Source organism: Pipistrellus kuhlii, unplaced genomic scaffold, assembly GCF_014108245.1.
Source record: "Pipistrellus kuhlii isolate mPipKuh1 unplaced genomic scaffold, mPipKuh1.p scaffold_m20_p_18, whole genome shotgun sequence".
NCBI classification, from domain to species: domain Eukaryota; kingdom Metazoa; phylum Chordata; class Mammalia; order Chiroptera; family Vespertilionidae; genus Pipistrellus; species Pipistrellus kuhlii.
In genome coordinates this window covers 7,213,482-7,225,844 of record NW_023425493.1, presented here as the reverse complement: position 1 = coordinate 7,225,844, position 12,363 = coordinate 7,213,482, and positions in this window count along the sequence as shown.

Here is a 12,363-nt window from a genome sequence, read left to right as displayed (position 1 = left end):
CGAGGTATGAAAATTATTATTTCAGTGGCTAATGGCCCCTAACCACAGCGAGCAGCTTGTTCCCTGGGGCGTAATTGCAGACTGCGGATCAGGCAGTGGACAGAAACATCTGCTCACTTGCACACACACATGCCCAGCACCTGGGAAATGAGCAATTTGAGGTGATTATGTTGTGAAAGCTGTCTGAGCCATGAGAGAGCGGGTACATCTCCTTCCATCATCAGTAGAGGAGCTGTCCCTCCCCCTTTCACAGTCACTGAGTTTGATGCCCAGACCCACCCTAACCAGTAACCCCGCAGGCGCCTCAAGCCTGTCCTTGGGCAGAGAGCTTTCCTCTGTTCCCTGCAGACCTGGTAGAAAGCCTGAGGCCCGGCTAGGCTGGTCCATGTCATTGTTTCCCCTTCTGCTGGTAAAGGAGCTCCCAAGAAGGGATGAAGACATGCCTCTTCCTGCCTGACGTCTGCTTTCCTTGGATCCTCATTCCAGAAAGTGGTTTAAAGCAGGAGCACCATGGAAGACGATTGACAGCGATCTTTTAAAATTAAGTGGCTTTAACATTCTTAAAGCTTTTAGTAAGATTATTTTGCAATCTTCATTAATTTATTGTCTTAAGAATTAACAATTCACCCCAAACAAGAGAAACAAATTTTTAAAAAAGAAAAAAAAAATGGATATAAATAAATAAATAAATAGATAAATAATTTGCCCTGGCTGGATGGCTTAGTTAGTTGGAGTGTCATCCTGTGCACCAAAAGGTCATGGGTTCAATTCCTGGTCAGGGCACATACCTAGGTTTTGGGTTCAATCCTTGGTCTATAAATTAGCAAAACTGATGCCATAGACACAGAAAACTTAAAGAGATCAAAACCGAAACAAAAAGACGATGTTTGGGAAGCAGCATGGTATCCTGGTCATGTATGGGAGGCAATTGTTCGATGTTTCTCTCTCACATTGGTGTCTCTCTCTCTCTCTCTCTCCCTCTCTCTCTCTCTCTCTCTCTCTCTCTCCCTCCCTGTCCCCCTTTCCTAGCTCTCTAAAAAAAAATTTGTTTTTTAAAAAATCAATACATGCATCCTTGGGTGAGGATAGAAGATTAATAATTCAGTCTGTAACATGTGGTGTGGTAGAGCGGAAAGAGAACGAGACAGGAAGAAGAGAGCCTGGCTTCTCCTGGCTGTCACTTGCTAACTGCGTGGCCTGGGACAGGTAGAAAGCCAGTGCAGGCCCTGCTGAGTTATGGGCTCCACCAAGTACCCCTAAGAGTCTTTCTATCCCTAAGCGTTCTGTTTTTTAAAGGCTAGGGTAGAGGACAGGAAAAGGGAAACAAAGGTAGATGGAAAGAGAATATTTTCAAAGAAATAAAAACCTTTGTTTCCATGTTAGAATGTTATATAGCCTCCTCCACATTCCTAGACATTTTCTCCCAATTTAACATACAGTTTTGAATAATCAAGAAAGGGAGAAAACATAAACTGAATTAATAATGAATGAATATAACTACGGAAACAGAGATAAAAATTGTGAGACTACTAAGGGATTTTAAAAAATCTCAGTAAAATTAATGATTTCTTAAAAAACTAATAAACTAGCAAAACTGATGCCATAGGCACAGAAAACTTAAAGAGATCAAAACTGAAACAAAAAGACAAGAAACGGGTTTGGGAGGCAGCATGGTATCTTGCTGCTAAAGGCAGGTAACTTGGAGTCAGACAGCCTGGGTTCTCATCCCAGCTCATTCTCTGCAAGAGCTTGGTCTAGCTGTTTACCCTCTCAGAGCCTCAACTTTCTGATCTGTAAGATTGGAACAATAGTAACTGATTCTGAGGTGAATATAAATGACACCAATTCTGAGGATGAAATAAGATGAGATGTGTGCAGCAGTCATTATAGCTTTTGTCCATAGTAATAATCATCCAATAAATGACAGCTATTATTATTTAGAAATGAAAAGCATTATTAGAATTATCTATTAAAACTTGGTGTCAATATACTAGTTTTATAAGTGAGTTATTTTAAACTTTTAAGGAACATGTGATTCTTATGCTACATAAGCAAGTCCGGGGCAAAAAGATGGGAAACTGGCCAGGATCATCTCACTTATGAAGGCAGAGGTAAATATGTAATAACTAGAGGCCCGGTGCACAAATTTGTGCATGGTGGGGTCCCTCAGCCTGGCTGGCGATTGGGGCTGATTGGGGCTGTCTCACCCAGTCCTGATCGGTGCCGTGGAAGGTTGGCTGGTTGGTGGAGGAGTGAGGGCACAGGGAGGGACCATGGGAGGTTTACCAGCCTGGGGAAGGGATTGCGGGAAATTGGCCAGCCCTGGGAGGTTGGCTGTGGGAGTGCACTGACCACCAGGGGCAGCTCATGCATTGAGCATCTGCCCTGGTGGTCAGTGTGTGTCATAGTGACTGGTTGACTGGTCGTAATGGTCACTTAGGCTTTTATATACATAGATATCAAGAATTTAGTCCAGGGATGTCCAGGATTCCGTTATTACAATGATGAAAATGACTGATGAGTATTTTCTGTGTACTTTTAGCCTCTTGCTCTACAAAAACAGACATTATCGCCATTTCCTAGAAAAGGACACCAGGCTGGATGAGATTGAGCAACTTGTCTTGTCTCCCCTCTGGAAGAGTCAAGTTTTTAACTCAAGCCCATCTGACTTCACAGTCTAACTCTCAATTATTACAAGGAACGGCCTTTTATATAATATAAATACAGCATCAGTAAATCAAAATTTACAATAGTGGACTCAGTAAATGCCAAAAAACATTTAATAAAATTGAATGCTCATTTCTTACTTTTAAGTTATACAATAAAAATATGAGGATTGTTTCTTAGTCTAACAAAGAATATTTCTTCTGTACCAATAACCAACTTCTTACCAAATGGTAAAATATTTTAGCAGTTATTTGAGAACAAGGATGTTTGCTATAACCATTTGTTTAAAAAGTTAGTCCTGGAAATTCTAATTCCTGGAAGTTTGAAGTTCCTCTAACTTTCAATCTATAATAATAAGGATATTGAATATTTATTGAGCATGTCCTATTGGCAGACACTTACATATATTAACTCATCCAATTCTCACAACTATCCTAAAGGTAGATATATTGTTATTTCTATTTTACAGAGGACAAAAGTAAGACACAGAGAAGTTAAATACTTGTTCAAGATAATAAGAAGAATCAATGGGGCTTTGTGCCCTGGTGGGCTGGCAATGGAGCTTGAGCTAATAACTGATGCATGAAGGAAATGCAAGTATAGTTTGGGACAAGGAGAAGTCAAACTTATTCATATTTGCAAAATATGTGATTTTATACCTAAAATTCCCAAAAGAATCTATTGAAAAACTAGTGAGATTAATAAGACTGCTCAGGAAAGTCCTAAAGGCATGATAAATATTTATCTATCTAATAAAATTCCCAGCTATTCTTAACGTTTTTTCAGTAACAACCAGTTAGAAAATAGAATTGGGGAGATGGGCATCTATGAGCCTTAGCTACCATCACAATAGATATATCTAAGATTAATTTTATTTATAAGAAAGTTATTTTGAAGAAAATAATAGGAATTTACTGAGAAATCTAAAAGACTTAAACTAATAGAAAGACATTTTTCAGATTGAAAAACTAGAAGGCTAAAAATAAAATCAAATTGAAGTTGATTTCTTAGTTTAATTCCAATCAAAATTACAGTGAGAATTTTTGATAATTTAAAATTATTCTAAAATTTATCTGGAAAAAATAATAACAGTTAAAATGGGCTAAAACAGGTATAGAACGGAATGTTATAGACATTTAAAATTATGTTTAGGAAGAATAATCTGGGGAAGAAGTCTGTTCTGTGAAAAAGTGCAATGCAGCTATATTTTGCTACATACAATGTGATCACAACAAGTAAACATAAAAAGAATGAAAATTTGCACTGGCTGGTTGGTCAGTGAGTGGTTAGAACAACTGGCTGGATCTCCAGCCCTGGTTGGGGTGTGTGTGGGAGGCAACCAATTGATGTGTCTCTCTCACATCAATGTTTCTCTCTGCCTCTCTCCTTCCCTTCCACTCTCTCTAAAAATCAATTGAAAAAATATTCTGGGGTGAGGATTAACAATTACAACAAAAGAATGAAAATTTGTAAAGAAAGAACACTCTAGGTCATTAAGCATTTTGTCTATCATGTTAGTTTAGTAATAACGCTCCCTAAATCATCTAATTCAGTTCACCAAATTCAGAATAGTTCATGGACAATAATTCTGAATATAAAATATAAATGAATTCATGAATATAAATTTATGAAAATTAGGGATTTTATTTAAATATACTTTTTTCAAAAGGGAGAAATGGGAAGAAATATGCCTAAGTGTTAACAAAACTAGGTATTAGGATTGTGGATGATGTTTTATTTAATTCTTTTTTTTTTTTTTACCTTTTTTTATTAAATTATTATCTGTGTACATAATTTAACATTCCCCCCTCCTCCCATACATTGTTTTATTTAATTCTTGATACTATCTCTTATTATCAAAGTTTTGTGTAATTAACATGTATCTTTTTTCCAATCAGGAAAAAAAATAATATTTTTAGAGTGTTGTAACAAGCTCAGAAATTCTGTGTGGATTAAATGATCATAATGATCATGTAATTGTTATGTTATATGTATATTTATATAATACATATAACATAACAATTAATTTACATCTAAATTGCATCTCACCATGCTAATAGAACATAGAGACAAGCAGCTGGATGCCTGCATTGCAATCAGTCAGAAACGTATTGAGTGACCCGTGTACACGCTCCTCTGTGAAATGCTCTGATAGACCCGAAGGAGGAGAGAACAGCATCCAAATGCTTCAGGTGGATTTAGAAAAAAAATACTTTAAATATATTTCCTCTCCCTTATGATATTCAAGAGCTCATGTTTTACTTTGAAAATCAAGACATTGATGAGGGAAAAAGTCAAAAAGCAGAAGAGATGCCACAACAAGGTGTGATGCCTTGTCAGATATGTAGTATTTCAGAGGAAAAAGAGACCCTCCGATAGAATATTCAGAGAGGGGTCGCTGAGAGGAACTGTTTGAGGAACAGGGAGGTAATGGATGGATGGTGAGTGGGGGAATAGCAATCAGCTAACGGTGTCTCCTCTCCCTGGCTGTAGAGGATGGCGTTCATGGAATTGATAATTTTCTACAAAGTTCAACACAGAATTGATACACACGTGAAGACCCTGTGGGAGAATGCGGAGCAACACAAGACAATCTCACGTGTATGAGCAGAATGGGGAGGGGCAGGCACCTGGGACCAGACAGACTGGTTTGGGAATTTCAGCTCTGGCCTTGCAAGCTGTGATGTGCTTTCTCTCTCCAGGCCTTGGTGTTTTAGCTGAAAAACGAGGACGGCACTTGTTTCATTTCTCTCACTGACACACATTGTGTGCTTGCTATGTGCCAGCATCGTACAAAATATTTTGCATAAACTATCTCTTTTAATCCTTGGAATAACAACCTTCTAAGGTAGATACTACTGTTGTCCTGATTTGACGAATGAGAAAACCAGGCATTAATCCCCCAAGGAGGAGACAGAACTCGAACACAGGACCGTATTCCACCTCAGTCCAGAGTTGGCATAGGCAGCTGTCCCCTGGACAACACAGGTTTGGACTGCGTGCGTCCACTCATAGGCGGATTAAAAAAATAAATACCATAAATGCATTTTCCTTATGATTTTCTCAATACTATTTTTCTCTCTCACTTTATTCTAAGACTACATTATGTGATACATACAACATACAAAATATGTGTTAATTGGTGTGCCACAAGAATTTTTAAGACATGGGCTGCCTGACTATTTAGGTGAGCTCCTTTCCCTTAGATTGTCCAATAAAAGAATGCCAACTGCCAACACAACAATAGCCATCTGGTGTGAATGAATCAAAGTATATTTTTTTTTGTCAGATCAGCAACAACTATAGTATATATTTTGGTGTGCTGCAGAATTTTAGTAATTAGTTTAAGTGTGCCACGAGATGAAAAAGGTTGAAAATCGCTGTGTTAACCACCTGTTTATGTTTTGGGGAAAGCTTCCCGTCGACAGTAGGCTATTCGTTGTTAAACTTGGGGGAGTGAAATGTTCTACTTGGATTTCCACGGCTGGGGTGGGGGGTCAGCACTCCTAAATCCTATGTTGTTCAAAGATCAACCTCAGAGGTGCTCAACAGGGGGGTGATCCTCAGACCAGAACAGAGAATCCAACCCAAAATTGGCTTAGCTGCATAACCGCACCCATTTCCACAGGGCCCTGTAAAAAAGTGGGCTCGCTCCTGATGCTCATTTCCAATGCACAAAACCATACGGTCCCAGGAACTCCCTGGTACCCAAACAGTCCCTGACCCTATGACTGCCCCCGTGTCCACCCTCCAGGGGACAGAAAAGATGCAAATATCCAGCCGTGAGAAGGGCGGGGCGAGGCCTGCCAAATACCATGGGGAAGGAGAGGACGGAGGCTTAGGGCGTCACCTTGGTTCCGGGTGTCAGAGAAGTCCTCTCTGGGTCCCCCTCAGTGCTGGTCGCCATGGCGGGAGCCTCCCCCCAGGGTGGGGCACATCTGGAAGGATATGAAACGGCACCTTTTAAAATCCAGCCCCTTTGGGCGTGACACTTCCTCTTTCCGAACCTGTTCCCCTGTCGATAAGCAGAGGGGGATGGGCCGACTAGGTCTAACTTCTGACATTCTGTTGTTCTAGAATTCTACCCTCCTAAAATGCACTTAAAGGGCGATACTCAAGTTAACCAGAGACAGTAACTTCGAGTTTCAATCAGATAGGCCTCATCTCCAGGAACACATATTTCCAAGCGCAGGCAGGCACTGACCATTGTTAGGAGGAAAACAAGTCATCCCGAATTTCTAATGAATAATTTCGGGGAAAGCGGTTTTTCGAGCAAGTACCAGAGGTGAATGCACCTTGGAAATCTCGGAAAAAGCATTTTTACAAGCAGTTACTCGAGATGAACGAAACCTTGAATGTAACTCAGTTCCAAGACGGAATCAGCAAGTGTATAAAGAGTTGCCAGCAGCTTAAGCCATACTCATGGATTCCTCTGCTAGTTCCCACCAAGCCCTAGGTGAATTGGGAGAGCCAAATTGTTCTGTTTCATTGACTGCCCAACCAAGTTCCAGAGAAGCAAAGCACGGACAGACTATGCTGTGGTGAGCACTTCTGGCCGGGGACCATATTTTACATTCCACAATACTTAGAGATAATGTATGGGGAAAAGCACGTCCAGGCATTCTGTACACATTGCAATTAGATCAATTTTCATATAATAAATACTCTTTAACCTTGGGGGAGCCGCTTAATGGCCCCGAGTCTCTGTTTTCTCCTCCGTTAACAGGGAAGTCAAGTGTCTCCTTAACAGAGTTTGTCAAGAGTGGTGGGTACTCCTTGGACCCTTCCAGCACCGGTCCTCCCTCTTTGAGTATCAAGGCCCAGCTTCATATCTTTTTGACAGCATGCATTTTCTGAATCCCATTCATAACATTTTAATTTTTTTAGTATGTTTTTATTGATTTCAGGGCAGAATAGACACAGGAGAGAGATAGAAACATCAATGATTAGAGAGAAAATCATTGATTGGCTACTTCCTTGCACACTCCTTACTGGGGATTGAGCCTGTAACCTGGGCATGAGCCCTGACTGGGAATGGAACCGTAACCTCCTAGTTCATAGGTTGATACACAACCACTGAGCAACACCAGCCGAGCCCACTCATAACAATTTTTAATTGCCAGCCTGGTCTGCTTTCCTCCACATATACCAGTCCTTTGTAGCTCCGAGTGAATCTTAAGGAAAAATACCTGCAGGGAGATGTTCTCAGGGACCTGGTTCCCAGTGAAGAAGAGTAATTAACTAATAGTTACTACTGGAGCACTGAACTGGGCACTATATGTCTGTAATCCTCATAACAACACTGGGCACTTTGCGTGGTTTTACTCCCATTTCCCAGATGAGGAAACTAAGGCTTACAACAGTTTAGCAGAGTTCTCTGGATCCAGTTCTGTCTAGACTCAAAGTCCATGCACCCCTTAGCCAGACCCTGCTTACTGCTGCTGCTACTGCAGACAGATCTCCAGTCTCAGGAAGCAAGAGACTAATGCCGTAAAGAACAAACTGCAATTGAATTCCACCTCCTGCAATGTCAACACATAACTGGAGAATCCCCTCTGAAACCTCTACATAGATATGCTCACACAGACACACATTCTCTCAAAATCATTTAAAATTTTACCTACCCTGCCAAAACTGGTTTGGCTCAGTGGATAGAGCGTCGGCCTGCGGACTGAAGGGTCCCAGGTTCGATTCTGGTCAAGGGCATGTACCTTGGTTGCAGGCACATCCCTACTGGGGGGTGTGCAAGAGGCAGCTGATCAATGTTTCTCTCTCATCGGTGTTTCTAGCTCTCTATTCTTCTCCCTTCCTCTCTGTAAAAAATCAATAAAATATATTTAAAATAAAATAAAATAAAATCCTACCTACCCTGACAATACTTACCTCCGGGACCATGAGTCAGGTCTGATCCCAGCCTGTGTTTCAGCGATGTCCTGACGGAAACATCTCCCCACTTTCTCACCCCCTGCACCACCCGAAGCTTCTCAGACCCTGGAGGTCAATGGTAAATGTTTCATCATTTCCAACGGGGTGGGGAGATAATGATCTAGCTGAGCTGAGTAGAGCAGGGGGAAGCCACAGATGACACCTCCTCTTTTAGCAGGCCCCTACCCTACTCCTTCGTGCAGGCAGCTTACCAGATGGAGGAGACTAGTGGTCTCTTTCTCTCCATGTGAGCTCACATGTAAATACCATGAAGATGCACAGCACCTGGTAGAGTGGAAGCGCGCTGGAGGAGGAGTCAAGAGGCCTGGGTTAAAGCCCCAGCTCTGGCACAAACTCGCTGCGTAAGCTCAGACAAATATCTTTCCCATCAGGGCACTCATGTCCTTCCTTTGTAAAATGAAGAAGTCGGCTTCTAGGTATTAGCAAAAGTCTCTTTCAACTTGGCCCACCTCTGAATTTGTGCAAGGTGAGGCCGTAGATTGGGACAGTGTGTATGGGGCATACGGCAACAGATGAGGGTCATTTTTCAAGGACAGCTTTAAACATTGAATTAGGCCAACCCGAGACAGCTGTTCAGAGTGACTTCCTAGCTGGGCTCCCTAAACCCTCAGGGTTTGTCCTGCCAATTTCTTTTTCTTTTTCTTTTTTCTGTTTGTTCTTTGTTTTTATGTTGACAGGTTTTTCCCCCCCTTTTTTATTTTATTCATTTATTATCTGTGTACATAATTTAACATTGCCCCCCCTCCCTGTCCTGCCAATTTTAACATACATGTCCCTGTGCTGCTAACTCTGCCATGGCCTGTGAGTCATTAACTCCAGCTACAGTTAACCTATGGCTGTGGTCAGCAAACTGTAACTCGCGAGCCACATGTGGCTCTTTGGCCCCTTGACTATGGCTCTTCCACAAAATACCACAGCCTGGGTGAGTCAATTTTGAAGAAGTAGTGTTAGAAGTTTATGTTTAAAAAATTTGGCTCTCAAAAGACATTTCAATCGTTGTGCTGTTGATATTTGGCTCTGTTGACTAATGAGTTGCCGACCACTGACCTACGGGAATCAAGCCGAGATTCATGACTCACTGCTTAGGTTATCCTTGAACATGAGCCCCATGTAGATGTGGCAACAGCTAGAGTCATGTGACGTTCACTCTGCTCTGCTAGTCTGAGTGATCCGCTCTACTCCAGTGCTCACAGCTCCAGGGAGTTGTGAAAGATCTTTGAACGTGACATGTTTTGGGTTGCCCAAGTGTACTCTCATTAGGATGGTGCTGCATCAGTAGGAAGTCAACTTGATGGGGCCTCTTGGGACTACATTTGCATCACATGGAATTGTAAGGAGTTTTGATTAGATCACCCATGGCTCTGCTCTAAATAGTAAAGGAAGAATTATTGACTGTCTTCTCTGTATCCCTGGCCTCCAAAACTCAGCCTGTACCTGGTAGGTACACAACAAACGTTTGTGGCATGAATGAATGAGTGGATTGAAGTGCTCTGTGAGAGCGGATGGGGTGTGCTCACATCTCACACGCTGCCTCACGGCATGCACTCGCTGAAGATGAGATGATTCTCTCAGATGCACTTAGCCTCTCCCACCCAGAGGCCACCGGGAATGGATTCGCACTCGTGCTGCTTGAAGAACTCCCTCTCCCAAGGCTCATGTGCCAAGCCCTGGTGCCATGGCCCTCTTCCCTCTGCTGACAGACTCCAGCCTCAGCGACAGGATTCAAGAGGAGATCAAAACAGTGATAAAGTTATAACACCTGTTGATGTTAAACAGGAAGCTGTTTTTGATAGTTTATCACCTGATGGCGAAAGAGCAGCTGATGGAGGTGGATAACACACTTTTATCTCCTCTCCCTACCACACACACACACACACACACACACACACACACACACACACACACGAGCACACACGAGCACACACGCGCACGCACGCACGCGCACGCACACACACATTTCTAAGACCAATCCTTCCCATATCCTCCCTTTGCACAGTGTCTCCCAGGGAATGCAGCCACTCTCTGCAGGAGAATCATTTCTGAAAATGGAGTATGAACAGGATTAGGAATTTTTGAAAAGGACGGAAAAAGTCCTACTCATTATCCAATCACCCTAATACATTTTTTGCATAATGCTTTCCCTACATACTTAGAGTTTTAAAAATTAGACTTCCAAATTGTTTTCCACATTATAACAAATGAGCTTTTAAAACCATAATTCTTACCCTAGCTGGTTTGGCAGACCATTGGCCTTCAGACTGAAGGATCCCAGGTTCAATTCCAGTCAAGGGCACGTGAACAGGTTGCGGGCTTGATCTCTAGTGGAGGGATGGGGGTGGAGGGTGTGCAAGAGGCAGCCGATCAATGATTCTCTCTCATCATTGATGTTTCTATCTCTCACCCCCTCTCCCTTCCCCATAAAAATCAATACAAATAATTTTTTAAAATAAAACCCACAATTCTTGTTATGTCACTTTGGGAATCAAACCGAGATTCATAACATAACTTGTTATGTTTTGCTTAAAATCTTCCAGGGGCTTCCCAATGCACTTGGGATGAAATCTAAGATTCTGAACAAATCCGTAAGGCTCCTACTCGCCAGCAGCCACCTACCCTTTAGCTGTATCTCAGGAACTCCGCTAGCTTTTCTCTCTTCACACTCTTCCAGGCCTGCTTCCACCTTAGGGTACAGGGTCCCTCTGTGCCCAGAAAAGGTTTCATGGAACTTTTAAAAGCTGCCTCATTTCCCATTTTGCTGATATCACCCTAAATACAAAACCATCCCTTCGGTCATCATTCGGTTGTTTCCAGTGTTTTTACTATTGGAGACACCATGATGGATAACTTTGTACACACTGATTTTTTTGTGTGTGGTGGGGGGAGGAGGCTTATTTTAGATATTTCCTTAGGATCAAGTTCCAGGAATAGATATCTAAGTCAAAGAAAAGTGTCTTTATGGCTTTTGCATCATATTGATCTTCTCAGAACATGCATTCCATTAGCAGTAGTGGAGCCTGTCCATTTCACTTCCATCTGGATAGCAATGAATTGTAATTTTTCATTAATTGTATATTGTTATGGGTATTTTTCATTTAAACCTATCTTTTAAGAATAACATAGAGGGAATTGAAGGATGATTGCTAATGAGTGCAGGGTCTCTTCTGGGGTGATAAAAATGTTCTAAAATTCATTGTGGCGATAGTTGCTAAAATCCATGGAATTGTATCCTTTGAATGAGTGAACTGTGTGGCATGTGAATTCTACCTCAATAAAGCTGGTATTTTGAAGGTTTTTGCCACTATGGCTACTATGCCATTCCCTTCAGATGGTTCTGTCATTCACTCATTCATTCTACAGTTATTTGTTAATGGTCTCCAATGCACTTGGCTGAGCATTTGGGATACAGAGGTGAAGAGGTAGACGTGGTCCCCATTCTCATAGGGATCATGGACTTCAGAAAAGAAAGACCCAGAGATAAGGAGCCATGGGTCAGACTGTTGGACCTCAAAGGGATGGTGGGAATAAAAGGGAGAGATCAACCGAAGGACTTAAGTGCATACATATGAGCCTAACCAGTGGTCGAGGACAATAGCGGGGTGGGGGATTGGAATGGGGGGTTGAGGACAATTATGTGATACCTTAATCAATAAAGAAATTTTTTTAAAAAAAGAAATTACACAAAGTTGTGTATGGAAAATGAAAGGAAGCCAGGGGAGCTCATCACAGTCTTTGGTCAGATAAGCCCTCAGC